The sequence below is a fragment of the Nelumbo nucifera genome, chromosome 7, assembly GCF_055504915.1.
Source record: "Nelumbo nucifera cultivar China Antique chromosome 7, China Antique-T2T, whole genome shotgun sequence".
Classification (NCBI taxonomy): Eukaryota; Viridiplantae; Streptophyta; class Magnoliopsida; order Proteales; family Nelumbonaceae; genus Nelumbo; species Nelumbo nucifera.
In genome coordinates, this window is record NC_142655.1 from 32,603,007 (window position 1) to 32,615,802 (window position 12,796).

Sequence of the window (12,796 nt, forward strand, 5' to 3'; positions counted from 1 at the left end):
AACCTGTAAACAGGGAAATCGTAGTTTGTCTTCCTATTATTCTGCCCTTACTTCCATATGGAAAGAATTGGATCATTATTAGGCTATAGAGTGGAAACATGATGACGATGCTAAGGCCTACAGGAAGTTGGTTTCTTAGCAGCGTGTGTTTGCCTTCTTGTTGGGACTGAACCCTGCGTATGAACCTTTGAGAGTTCAGATTCTAGGAAGCAAAGAGTTATCGTCGGTTCATGAGGTATACTCCCTTGTTCAATCGGAAGAAAGTAGGCAATGTGTGATGGTTACAGCTGAGGGGGAGCAACAAGTTGCTTTGGCTACGATGAATAATAACAACATGGGAAAGAAAAGTGACACCAAGAAGACTAATGATAAAGACAAGTTGTTTTGTACCCACTGTCGGCGTTCACGGCATACACGTGACACATGTTGGGACATTCACGGGAAACCCAAGTGGGTAGTAAAGAACCAAAAACAGGGTAAAGGTCAAGGTCAGAAGAAGATGAACACAACACATGTGGCAACCCAAGATACTCAGGTTGCCGGTACTACCCAAGACCACCTTAATAATTCTGACCCCAAGGAAGATATAATGAACTCCTTCAGAGAACACCTGGAGTCTTATGGTAGGGCATTGTGACAAATGGATAGCTCAGTCACTGGTACTCCCTCTACTTCATTTGCATCTACATCAGGTAATACGGCTTTTGCATTCCATGTCACTCCCACGGGTTCCCCTTGGATCATTGACTCAGGGGCCTCCAACCACATGACCGGTAAGTCGAACTTGTTTCAGACTTATAGCCTTTTGTCAGGAAGGGATAAAGTGAGACTTGCAGATGGCTCATTTTCCTCCATTGCAGGCCAAAGATCAATATCTCTTCCCCATGGCCTTAACCTGAATTGTGTATTGCATGTCCCTCAACTTCCTATAAATTTGCTTTCAATTAGTAGTATCATGAGCTCTTTAAACTATAGTGTAACATTTTTTCCTGGTTCATGTGTTTTTCAGGACCTAACTTCTGGGAGGACGATTGGTAGAGGAAGCCTAGTGGATGGTCTCTACATTCTCAATAGCAAAGCTGGTCTCTCGGTGTCATCCTCAGAGTCACGTAGTCAGTCAAATAAGAGTCAAATTTTTTTGTGGCATAGTCGATTAGGTCATGTTTCTTTTGAAATAGTAAAGTCTTTGTTTCCGGTTTTATTTAAGTCATGTTTAGTGTCAGAGTTCCAATGTCAAACGTGTCAGTTGAGCAAACAATGTAGAACAACTTTTTCACTCAAATAATAAAAGATCAAGTGTTCCTTTTCATGTTGTGTATTCTGATGTATGGGGGCCTACTAATGTAATCTCTGAGGGCGGATATAAGTACTTTATCACATTGATCGATGACTACTCTCGCTATACATGGGTATTTCCTATGTGTAGTAGAGGCGAAGTTCCAAAGATTGTGAAAGACTTCCAGAGAATGGTATTTACGCAGTTCTATGTTGAAATACAGATCTTCCAATCCGACAATGCAAAAGAATATTTCCATGGTGAGTTCAATGAGTTCTCTGTCTCCCACGGATCTATTCATAGGAGCTCATGCGCCAGAACACCACAACAAAATGGTGTTGCAGAAAGAAAAAACAGACACCTCCTTGAGGTAGCTCAGGGATGATGTTACACATGAATGTTCCAAAAAGGTTTTGGATGGATGCTATACTTGTAACTGTTTATGTCATCAATCGCATGCCCTCCAAAGTGCTGAACTACATGGTCCCTCATCAGTTATTCCCTTAGTCCCCTTTATTCTCCATTCCCATAAGAGTTTTTGGTTGTCGTGCCTTTGTCCATGATTTGTCTCCGTCTCGAGGTAAGTTAGACCCTCGGTCCATTCCTTGTATCTTTCTGGGGTATCCCTCCTCTCAGAAAGGATATCAATGCTTTGATCTCGTTAGTCATAAGTTTTTTGTGTCTATGGACGTGTCCTTCTTTGAGTCTGAGTCATTCTTCACTGCTTCTCCTCAGGGGGAGAGTAGTGGTGTGGAAGAGGAGAAGCAGGTTCAGGTCCGCAAAGTCTCTCTTCCTTCTATTCCGGACCTTGCTCCCTTTCGTGTCTTCCAACGTACACGTCGTAGAGATTAGCAATGTGATAGAGATGTGGAGCAGCCAAACATTGAGCAACCGACACCGTTAGACTCCCAGGAGGTAAGTTCAATCCCTGTTGCACTTGTTGATACCCCCCCTACTCCTACTGTGGATGACCTTGACATTCCTATTGCTCAACGAAAGGGAGTCAGGTCATGCACTACCAGACACCCCATTACCCATTTTGTCTCCTATGATCACCTTTCCCCCTCATACCGAGCCTTTCTATCTGCACTTGATTGTATCCATGTTCCCATAAACGTTGCAGAAGCCTTAAAATGCCCCGAATGGACATATGCTATGAAGGAGGAGATTAATGCTCTTCATAAAAATCAAACTTGGGAATTGGTGGATCTTCCAAAGGGGAAAGACCCCGTGGGGTGTAAGTGGGTGTTTACTGTTAAAACAAGGCAGACAAAACAGTTGAAATGTACAAAGCAAGATTAGTAGCTGTAGAGAACACTGATGTGGGCCCCACGGCTGTGGTCCCAACTGTGTTTGTATGACAACATGTGTAACCTTTGTTAGTCATGTCAGTGTTAGTTGGTAGTTATCTTAGACAGCTTGTTATTTCAGTTTGTTATTTATTTCAGTCTTTTATTTGTTTTATTTGCCATGTAAGTATTAAGGGCAGTTCTATCCTTTCTGACATGTAGTGAACATAACCTATAAATATTAAGAGAGTGGCGGCGGTAGACTCATTCAATCTGTCCCTCCTTTCAAAACCCTTGTGCACTTCTGCTTCTTCTCCTTTCTTCTTCCTCTTCCTTCTATTTTTCTCAATCCGAAATCAGTTGGGATTCAAGACTGATTGTAGTCTTGATCGACTACTTGGTATCAGAGCCTATCTAGGGTTTCTCATGTGAGTCTAGTCCAGCTGACCACATGAGAACTATCTAGGGCTGGAAGCTTACAAAGGACTGTTCGTTGGCTGATTCTTGGAGGTTACCAGAAAAGTTTAGCAATTGTTCGAAGACTTGTCGCGGCTTGCAGAGTGTTTTGGTAATCAGGAAGAATCAGAGGAGGTTAGGGTTCATGCCACGATTGAAGGTAGCGATTAGAATTCTCTGGGTAAGTCTTATTTTTCCCTTGAGATTGCTGTCAATCAAGATAGGTTGGACCTATCTAGGAGGAGAGCGGCCGAACCCTCCTATTTTCTCTCAGAGGTGATCAGTTTTTTTTAGGGTTTGTCATTAACCCTATGACTAGACTTGACTGTGAATTCTCTTGGAAAGTGCGGCTGAGCACTGTTTATGTTCTCACAAGGGTTTTCCTAACCCTACGATTGAAACCCTAATTCTGCTTCAGCTCTACAGAGTGCTTTCTAAGTGAGTTTCAGACCTATTTTTGGCTTTCGAGCCTGTTTTGAGAGTGAGAACTGTTATCAGACTGCATATATTCTGATTGCCGATTGGTTTCAGATCAGATCTGAACTAATTTCATACAGTTTTCTGATTGTGATTGATTGCTTCAGTGTTGTTTTCTAGTGTGGAAACCCTAATAGTTCTTAATTACTGATTCTTAACCAAGAATGGAGTTCAAAAATCAGGGAGAAGGTGTGTTTGGGAACATCAGTTCTGGTAGTATGTCTAAGACTGCGTTTCAGATTACAACTGTGAGATTTGATGGATCCAATTACTTGGAATGGGCCCAATCAGCCATGATGGTTATTGGGGGAAAGGGGAAAACTTAGCTATCTATTGGGAGATGTGAAAGAGCCTTCCAAGGAGGACCCAATGTATACCAAGTGGGTTTAGGAGAACTACTTGGTTATGACATGGCTGTGCAACCCGATGCAGCCACATATCAGCCGAAATTACTTGTGGGCAAAGACAACCAAGGAGATATGGGATGTCATGAAGGAGACTTACTCCCAACCCCTTAATGTTGCTAGAGCCTATGAACTAAAGTGTGAAGTGAATAACCTTAAACAAGGAGAGAAACCAGTCTCTGTGTATTTCTCTACACTGAAATCACTGTGGCATGAAATTGACCATCTGGAGACTCTTGAGTGGGAAAGTCCGAAAGATGCACAGACCCATAGAAAGCAAGTCGAGACCAATAGGGTGTTTGAATTTCTGGCTGGCCTGAATTCAGATTATGACATTGTGAGACAGTAGATACTGACAAGAGACAGTGTGACCCTTTCTCAAGCATACTCCCTGGTGCATAGTGAAGAGACCAAGAGGAAGGTTTTGATGCAACATCAACCCTTTCCCCTAGCCCTGGCAACAGTTAAACCTAAGTCTGGGGGTGATACAGAAATAGACATGAAGAAGGAAGACAAATGGGATCTGGTATGTGAACATTGCAAGAAACCCAAGCATACGAAAGATACATGTTGGAAGCTCCACCCTCATTTAGTCCCAGCAAAACTGAGGAATAAAAGGGGTAATGCTCATATAGCTGTGAATACCGATTCTGCATCCTCGTCAGGCACAAAAGGCACACCCCTAGATACCTTAGTTGCTGTTCGGGCTGCCCTGATACAGTTGGAAAAGGAAGTTGGGAATTCAGCCCAGTCATCTCAGTCACCATCAGCCTCTGCCACATCTGCATTTGCTCATTCAAGTACCCGGGCCTCAGCCTACCACGCTTCAACTCCAAGTAATACTGAACACTGTTGGGTAATAGACTCGGGAGCATCTGACCATATGACTAGCTTGCCATCATTGTTCACTACTTATCACTTGTCTTCTGGTAGAGATAAAGTATCCATTGCTGATGGCTCTCTTGTTCCCATTTCTAGCAAGGGTGACATCAAGTTATTTGGTACTATCTCTTTATCCCCTGTCTTGCATGTTCCTAAATTTGACACTAATTTGCTTTCAGTCAGTAGTATTACCAAACATTGAAACTGTTCAGTAACCTTTTTCCCTGACCGATGTGTTTTTCAGGACTTGGAGACAAGGAAGGTGATTGGGACTGGCCGTGAGATGAATGGGATCTACCTGCTTGGAGAGAGTCCTCATTGGAAAGAGCCAGTGGATAAGATGTCTTTTGTTTCTCAGTGTGTGTGTCCAGTTATGCTTTGGCATAATCGATTAAATCATTTATCTTTTCGGTCTTTGAAGAGTCTGTTTCCTACTTTATTTGAGTCTATTGATATGTCAAATTTGAGATGTGAGAATTGTAAGATTGCCAAACATTGTAGAACATCTTATTCCTTGAGTAATAAAAGAAGTAATAATTCTTTTGATATTGTGCATACCGATGTTTGGGGGCCATATCACATCCCTTCTATGGGTGGGTACAGGTATTTTCTATTGTTTGTTGATGACCATACCCGGTTTTCTTGGGTCTACCTTATGCATTCTCGAGATAAGTTCCCGCTCTGACCCAAAACTTTCATAAGATGATTTTAACCCAGTTTGGGGTCAAAATCAAAGTCCTCAGATATGATAATGCAAAAGAATACTTTGCTAAGCCACTGGCCTCTTATCTACTTGATCATGGGGTTATTCACCAGAGCACTTGTTCTCGTACACCACAGCAGAATGGGGTTGCCGAGAGGAAGAATAGGCACATTTTGGAGGTGGCTAGAAGCATTATGTTTACCTCCAATGTGCTTATCCGTTTCTGGGGTGATGCTATCACGGCAGTGTATCTCATTAATCAGGTTCCTTCACGGGTTCTTGATATGAAGCCTTCGTTTACCCTTCTATACCCAGATGAGGAGTTGTTACTGTTCCTCTTAAAACCTTTGAGTGCACCTGTTTTGTTCAGATTCTGGGACCTCATCATTCAAAATTTGACACTAAGGCCTCCAAATGCATTTTTCTCGGTTATGCACAAACTCAAAAGGGTTATTGCTGCTATGATCCTGTAGTGAGAATGAGAATTTGGGTCTTTTTCCTCAAGGGGAGTGCAGTGAGAGTGGGCTTAACTCATCTGAGGTTGTTCCTTTACCCATTCCATTGAGTGATGAAGGCTGTACTGGTGAGGGTTGTCAGAGGGATCAGGAGTTGAAAGTCTATCACAGGCGATGCAAGCAGGTTGATCTCGGTCATCAGCAATCCAGGCCAGCCCCAGCTCCTTCTGCGGATCCAGATCCAGGTACTACAGTCCCAGGGCCCACTGAGATACCTTCCACTGTTGCTACTTCCCCTCCTTTTTCGGATGACCTTGACCTCCCTATTGCGGTCCGTAAAGGGAAACGGCGCTGCACCACATCCACAACTCACTGCATTTCCTAGTTTCTATCCTATGATCGCTTGTCCTCCTCTTACAGGTCCTATCTCACTTCCATTGCTGATATCCCTATCCCCAGAACAGTGCAAGAAGCCTTATCAGTTCTAGAGTGGAAAGATGCAATGAAAGTTGAAATGGATGCCCTTTTGAAAAATAATACTTGGGAGCTAGTTGACCTACCCAAAGGAAAGAAACCAGTTGGATGTAGATGGGTATTCACTGTGAAACATAATGCTGATGGCTCCATTGAAAGGTACAAAGCCCGGTTGGTTGCAAAAGGGTTCACTCAGACTTATGGTATAGGCTACTTGGAGACCTTTGCCCCAGTAGCCAAGATGACCACTATTCGAGTTCTATTAGCCCTTGCAACAAGTTATTCTTGGCCCTTGTTCCAGATCGACGTTAAAAATGCTTTTCTGAATGGAGACTTACAGGAAGAGGTCTACATGCAGTTGCCCCCTGGATTCTATGATACAGAGACAGGTAAGAAGGTTTGCCAACTGAATAAGGTATTGTATGGATTAAACAGTCCCCTAGAGATTGGTTTGATAGATTCAGACTAGCCCTTGGAAAATTTGGTTATGTACAGGCCCAGTCAGATCATACACTGTTCATTAAAAGGGTGGACTCTTCTTTGACCCTGCTTGTTGTATATGTGGATGATATTGTAGTGACAGGGAATAATAGTAGTGAGATTGAGTCCCTCAAACAGCTCCTTCATCAAGAGTTTGAGGTGAAAGATCTTGGTGCACTGCGATATTTTTTGGGTATTGAGGTTGCTAGATCTAAACAGGGGATCTTTATCTCTCAGAGGAAATATGTTCTAAATCTGTTGGCGAAAACTGGAAAGTTAGGTGTCAAGCCTGCCGATACACCCATTGAACAAAATCACAAGATCAGTGCAGAGGGTGGAGAGCCTCTTGAAGACAAAGTTATGTTCCAACGGTTGATTGGAAAGCTCCTATATCTCTACCTCACTCGACCAGATATCAGTTATGCAGTCAGTGTTGTCAGCCGGTACATGCATTCCCCTATAACTACTCATCTTCTTGCAGCAGAGAGAATATTAGCATACTTGAAGAGATGCCCAGGTAGAGGTATACTGTTCAAGAACAATAATCACATGAAGGTGGAGGTCTATACAGATGCTGATTGGGCTGGGAGTGCTGATGACAGGAGGTCTACCTCTGGATATTGTGCCCTTGTGGGAGGTAACCTTGTCTCTTGGAGGAGTAAGAAACAAAGTGTTTTTTCCCGCTCTAGTGCTGAAGCTGAATATAGGTCAATGGCTAACGGAGTGGCTGAAAACCTATGGCTGAAATCACTACTTGAAGAGTTGGGTATTGATTATGAGAAGCCCTTGATGCTCACAATCTGGTGCAGCATGACAGAACTAAGCATATCGAAGTTGATCGACTTTTGTCAAAGAGAGGGTCTCATCACAGGAAGTGTGTCTCCCGTATATCACCTCCAACATGCAGCTCGCAGATCTTCTCACCAAGGCTATACCAAGGAAGAAGTTAGAGGCAAACCCATTCAAGTTGGGAATGACAAATATCTATTCCCAACTTGAGGGGGAGTGTAGAGAACACTGATGTGGGCCCCACGGCTGTGGTCCCCACTATGTTTGTATGACAACATGTGTAACCTTTGTTAGTCATGTCAGTGTTAGTTGGTAGTTATCTTAGACAGCTTGTTATTTATTTCAGTCTTTTATTTGTTTTATTTGCCATGTAAGTATTAAGGGCAGTTCTATCCTTTCCTACATGTAGTGAACATAACCTATAAATATTAAGAGAGTGGCGGCGGCAAACTCATTCAATCTATCCCTCCTTTCAAAACCCTTGTGCACTTCTGCTTCTCCTTTCTTCTTCCTCTTCCTTCTATTTTTCTCAATCCAAAATCAGTTGGGATTCAAAACTGATTGTAGTCTTGATCGACTACTGTAGCCAAAGGGTACACTCAAGTGTACAGGGTTGACTATGATCAGACTTTTGCTCCAGTAGCTAAGATGAACTCAATTAGGGTTCTCTTGTCATTAGCTGCTAATCTTGACTGGCAATTGCATCAACTGGACATAAAGAATGCTTTTCTGAATGGTGATTTAGAGGAGGAAGTATACATGGTTCAACCCCCTGGATTCTGTGCCAAGGGAAGTGAAAATAAGGTGTGCAAACTGCGAAAGTCTCTTTATGGTTTAAAACAATCTCCCAGAACTTGGTTCAGTAAGTTTCACATGGCAGTTCAGCATATGGGCTTCAAACAATGTCAGTCTGATCATACACTCTTTGTGAAGAGATGTCAGGAACAGGTTGTTGTATTAATAGTGTATGTGGATGATATCATCATTACAGGAAGTTGGAGTTCAGAAATACAAAAATTGAAACAATTCCTTGCCTCTAAATTTGAAGTGAAAGATCTAGGTCCCCTGAAGTATTTCCTTAGAATTAAAGTCGCCCGCTCAGAAAAGGGTATCTTTATCTCTCAAAGGAAATACACCCTTGATCTATTACAGGACACAGACAAATTAGGTGCAAGGCCAACAGATACTCCCATGGATGTTGACCACAAGTTGGGTGACTATGATGGTGAACCTCTGAAAGATGTGAAACAGTTCCAAAGGTTGGTGGGAAAGCTGATTTATTTGTCCATGACCCGTCCAAACATTGCCTATTCAGTTGGGGTTTTAAGCCAATTCATGCACTCTCCTAATAAACCACACATGGAGGCAGCAGAGAGAGTTCTTAGATACCACCTTTAGGTGATTATGTTTACTGAATAGTAGACCTGCTCCAAGAGTGGGTATTGCACATTTGTGGGAGGAAACCTAGTGACCTGGAAAAGCAAGAAACAAAGTGTGGTAGCCAGGTCAAGTGCTGAAGCTGAATATAGAGTTATGGCACATGGGGTGGCTGAAGTCCTTTGGCTAAAGAATCTTTTAGGGGAGCTTGGAGTTGTTGTCCATAATCCTATGTCTCTTTACTGTGACAACAAAGTAGCCATAAACATTGCCAACAACCCTGTCCTACATGAGAGGACCAAGCGCATTGAGGTGGACAAACACTTCATAAAGGGAAAATTGGAAAAAAGAGAAATTTGCATCCCTTATGTCAACTCCAAGGAACAACTCGCTGATGTCCTCACAAAAGGGCTTCCATACTCGCGACACAATGAGTTATGTGACAAGCTGGGCATGATAGACATATTCAGCCCAACTTGACGGGGAGTGTTGTAAGGCCTATTTAATTGTTACTTTATAGTTGCTGTTAGTAGGTTGTCCTCTTAAGATACTATCAGTTAGTTATTTTTCCTTCTTTTTTATTAGTTTGTCTCTAGGGTGTGCCGCTAGGGGCTTGTAATTTCTATTCTTTTTATTAAGTTAATATAAATAGTGAACTGGCGGCCGCCAGAGATGTCAGTTCTTTTTCTCTCAATCGTATCTTCCTCTCCTTCTCTCTCTCTCTCTCTCTCTCTCTCTCGTCTCCCACTTTCCATGAATGATTACATACCACATTTTATATTTTAAAGGCATAGACCCAGGCTTATATTTCAGGCATGGGGTCTAGTCTGGGCCAGGCCCAGGCTATAGTCCTTAATATGGGTGCTAAGCCCATCCCACGATCACCCCTACTAAAGAATCTATTGAACCAGCATAGAACATCACGTCAATCATCAAAGGAAGGGCATAGGATCTTAAATACAATTATTTGGAGAAACAATGGAGTTCATTCTACAAATATTAAGTTTCCTAAATGCATAATAAAAACCCCAGTTTCCACTCTAAAAGAATTAGATGCTTAATTGGAACTATACTTGTATGGTCGAGGTAAGGCTGTATACCTTTTTTTTTTCAAAGCCAAGGCTGTTTAATATTAAGAGAGAGAACATCACATCAATCACCAAAGGGCATAGGATCATAAATACAATTATTTGGAGAAATAATGGAGTTCATTCTTCAAATATCAAGTTTACCAAAAATGCATTATGAAAACCCCTGATTCCACTCTAAGAGAATTAGAGAACTAGATACTTAATTGGAGCTATACTAGTATGATTGAGGCAAGGCTGTATACTTTGTTTGAAAACCAAGGCTGTTTAATATTAAGAGAGTTTTGATTCATTAATTTATTTTGGTAACCATCTACGGATAGTCAGAACCTTATATGTAGGTTTCACCATTCCATCATCACATCATCATTTGCTTATTTTTTCAGGTCAAGAGTGAATATAGGTTTAATAATAATGCAGATGATTAAGGGAATCATCTCATTAGTTTCCAGGTCGAAAGTTAATATAGGTTTACTTCAAGACATTGTCCTAACCCCTTTGGGTGTTGATGAGAAGGTTTGGATTCCATCTGTTAAATGCAGTTTCCCTTGTTCTTCCTTTTTTAGGGTCCGTTAATGAAGGCAAAAACCTATCTATCCCTGCTAAAGAAATGTGGTCCAGCACATTTCCCCCTGCTAAGAAAATCTTGAACGCCTGTGATAGACTCCAAAGGAAGTGTAAAAATTGGTCTCTTTCTCCCCATGTTTGTGTTCTGTGCTAGAAGAATGGGGAGAGTACCAACTATCTCTTTTTGCTGTGCTCCTATGCTTCTCGGGTTCAGCCACATTTTATCTCTTTAGTGGGAGAAATGTGAACAGCACCCTCTGATGTGGTGGACCTTTTTACACCACATATAATGAGATGCTATACTCGAAGGAAGAATTTTATGGCAGTGTGTAAGAGGGGCCATGTTGTGGGGTTTGTTGTGTGAAAGGAATGACAGAATTTTTAAAGAAAAACACAAAGAAGTGGAGAAGTTGATTAAACTTACAACTGTAAGGGTTGCACATTGGGCTCAGATCAGCAAAGAATTCAATGGGGTAAAGTTTGAACGACCTGCTAAGAGGTTGGAGCATTATTGTGGGTTTTAATAACAGGGTACAACAAAGAGTAGTGGAATGGAGTCCACCTGGAGAAAGAAGCTACAAACTAAACTTTGGTGAGTGCAGTCTTGGAAATCCTGTGAGTTCTGGAGTGGGAGGAGTGGTTAGGGACTCTGGTGGCAATGTAATTCTTAGTTACTCAGGACCAGCTGGTTTCGGAGTCTCCCTAAGGGAATAATTGGTAGCTTTAATTCAAGGCCTTAAACTGGTTGTTCAGCAGGGATTAACAAATATAGTTGTTGAGGGGACTGCCAAAACTGTCATTTTATGGATAAATTCTCAAGAACAAAACTGTCATTCCTTGGGTGCCAGTTTGAACATCTCATTCACTTGGGTACCTAGGAGTGCAAATATGCTAGCTGATTCTTTTAGCAAGGTTGGGGGTAGGAAATGACTTTTTGGGTTTTAGTTGCCCAGGTCCGGATATAAGGTTGGGGGTAGAAAAGGATTTTCTATTTTTCTGCTCCTCTCTTTGGGTTCTTGTTGTACTCTTTTTTTGGCCTGTGTAGAGGATCTGTTGTAGTTTGTCCACCTGCTATGGTATGAGCAGGGTGGCTTTTTCTCCTTGTAATGAAATTTATTCCTCATGCTCATCAAAATAATGCAGATGAGTGCAACACATTTAAGTCCTACACAAGTACAACATATGCAGAATGAAAAACATTAAAGCCGGTTATTTCTCTAATTGCATCTTAATCATAATCATCATCCAAGCCTTATCCCAACTACATGGGGTCAGCTACATGAATCCTGTTTCACCATTATGGCAAGGTGTGGCATGCTCAGAAAGGAGAGTTCTTTCATGTTTGGACCTGATAAGCTTATTCCAGAATTTCTATGTCAACCAGAAAGTTATTCCAACAGTGCAAAGGACTAAACTGGAAAAAAAAATCTTTGAAGTGATATAATCAAAGAGATGATGTAGGATGTATCTTATTTGCATGAAAACACATATGGAGGAATTATCAATTCAATGTAACATAGAGTTCTTGAGTTCAATATAAACATGATTTTCCGCATTTAACTTGATTCTATTTAGAGTATCATGGTTTGGTTGTTAGCCATAAGCTCAAGACATGGGAGATTACTTATCCATCGATCCCATATATAGATAACACCATATACATCAGAGGCAAGCAACCTATACAAAAGATAGTGAACAATAAGCCAGTTAGCACAATCAACTAATATGGAAAGCACAAAATCAACATTCCAGAGAAAAGAAACAAACAAATGGCCAAAGAAAATGCAGTCAGCATTTCGACAAATTACACTAGTATAACTTTTGGAGGGTGGGCCTTAGCACAATGGTTGGGTTGCTCCATTGCAATCTGGGTAACCAGGGTTCAAATCTTGGAAAAAGCCTCTCTGTGTATATGCAGGGGTAAGGCTGCATACATCTTTCCCTCCCCAGATCCTGCATTGGTGGGAGCCTCATGTATTGGGCTGCCCTTTTTACACAAGTATAACTTTTGACAGTGAAAGCAATCAGCATTAGCACAATTAACAACATGATATTGACTTCTTATCTTTAGAGATTTCC

The 12,796-nt window shown here is 41.6% G+C and overlaps 1 protein-coding gene across 2 annotated transcripts in view; it reads left to right on the forward strand.

The window, feature by feature from the left end:
- The window catches only part of LOC104598274 (pentatricopeptide (PPR) repeat-containing protein), a 52,487-nt gene that overhangs the window by 34,302 nt on the left and 5,389 nt on the right, over positions 1-12,796 (forward strand). The window contains exon 3 of one of the 2 annotated variants that reach the window (XM_088891163.1): positions 1,010-12,250. The exons of the other annotated variant lie outside the window; for it this stretch is intronic. The gene's annotated coding sequence lies outside the window, so the exon portion shown is untranslated. Of the gene's footprint in view, positions 1-1,009; positions 12,251-12,796 lie in introns of those variants that run through there. 2 annotated transcript variants of the gene reach the window in all.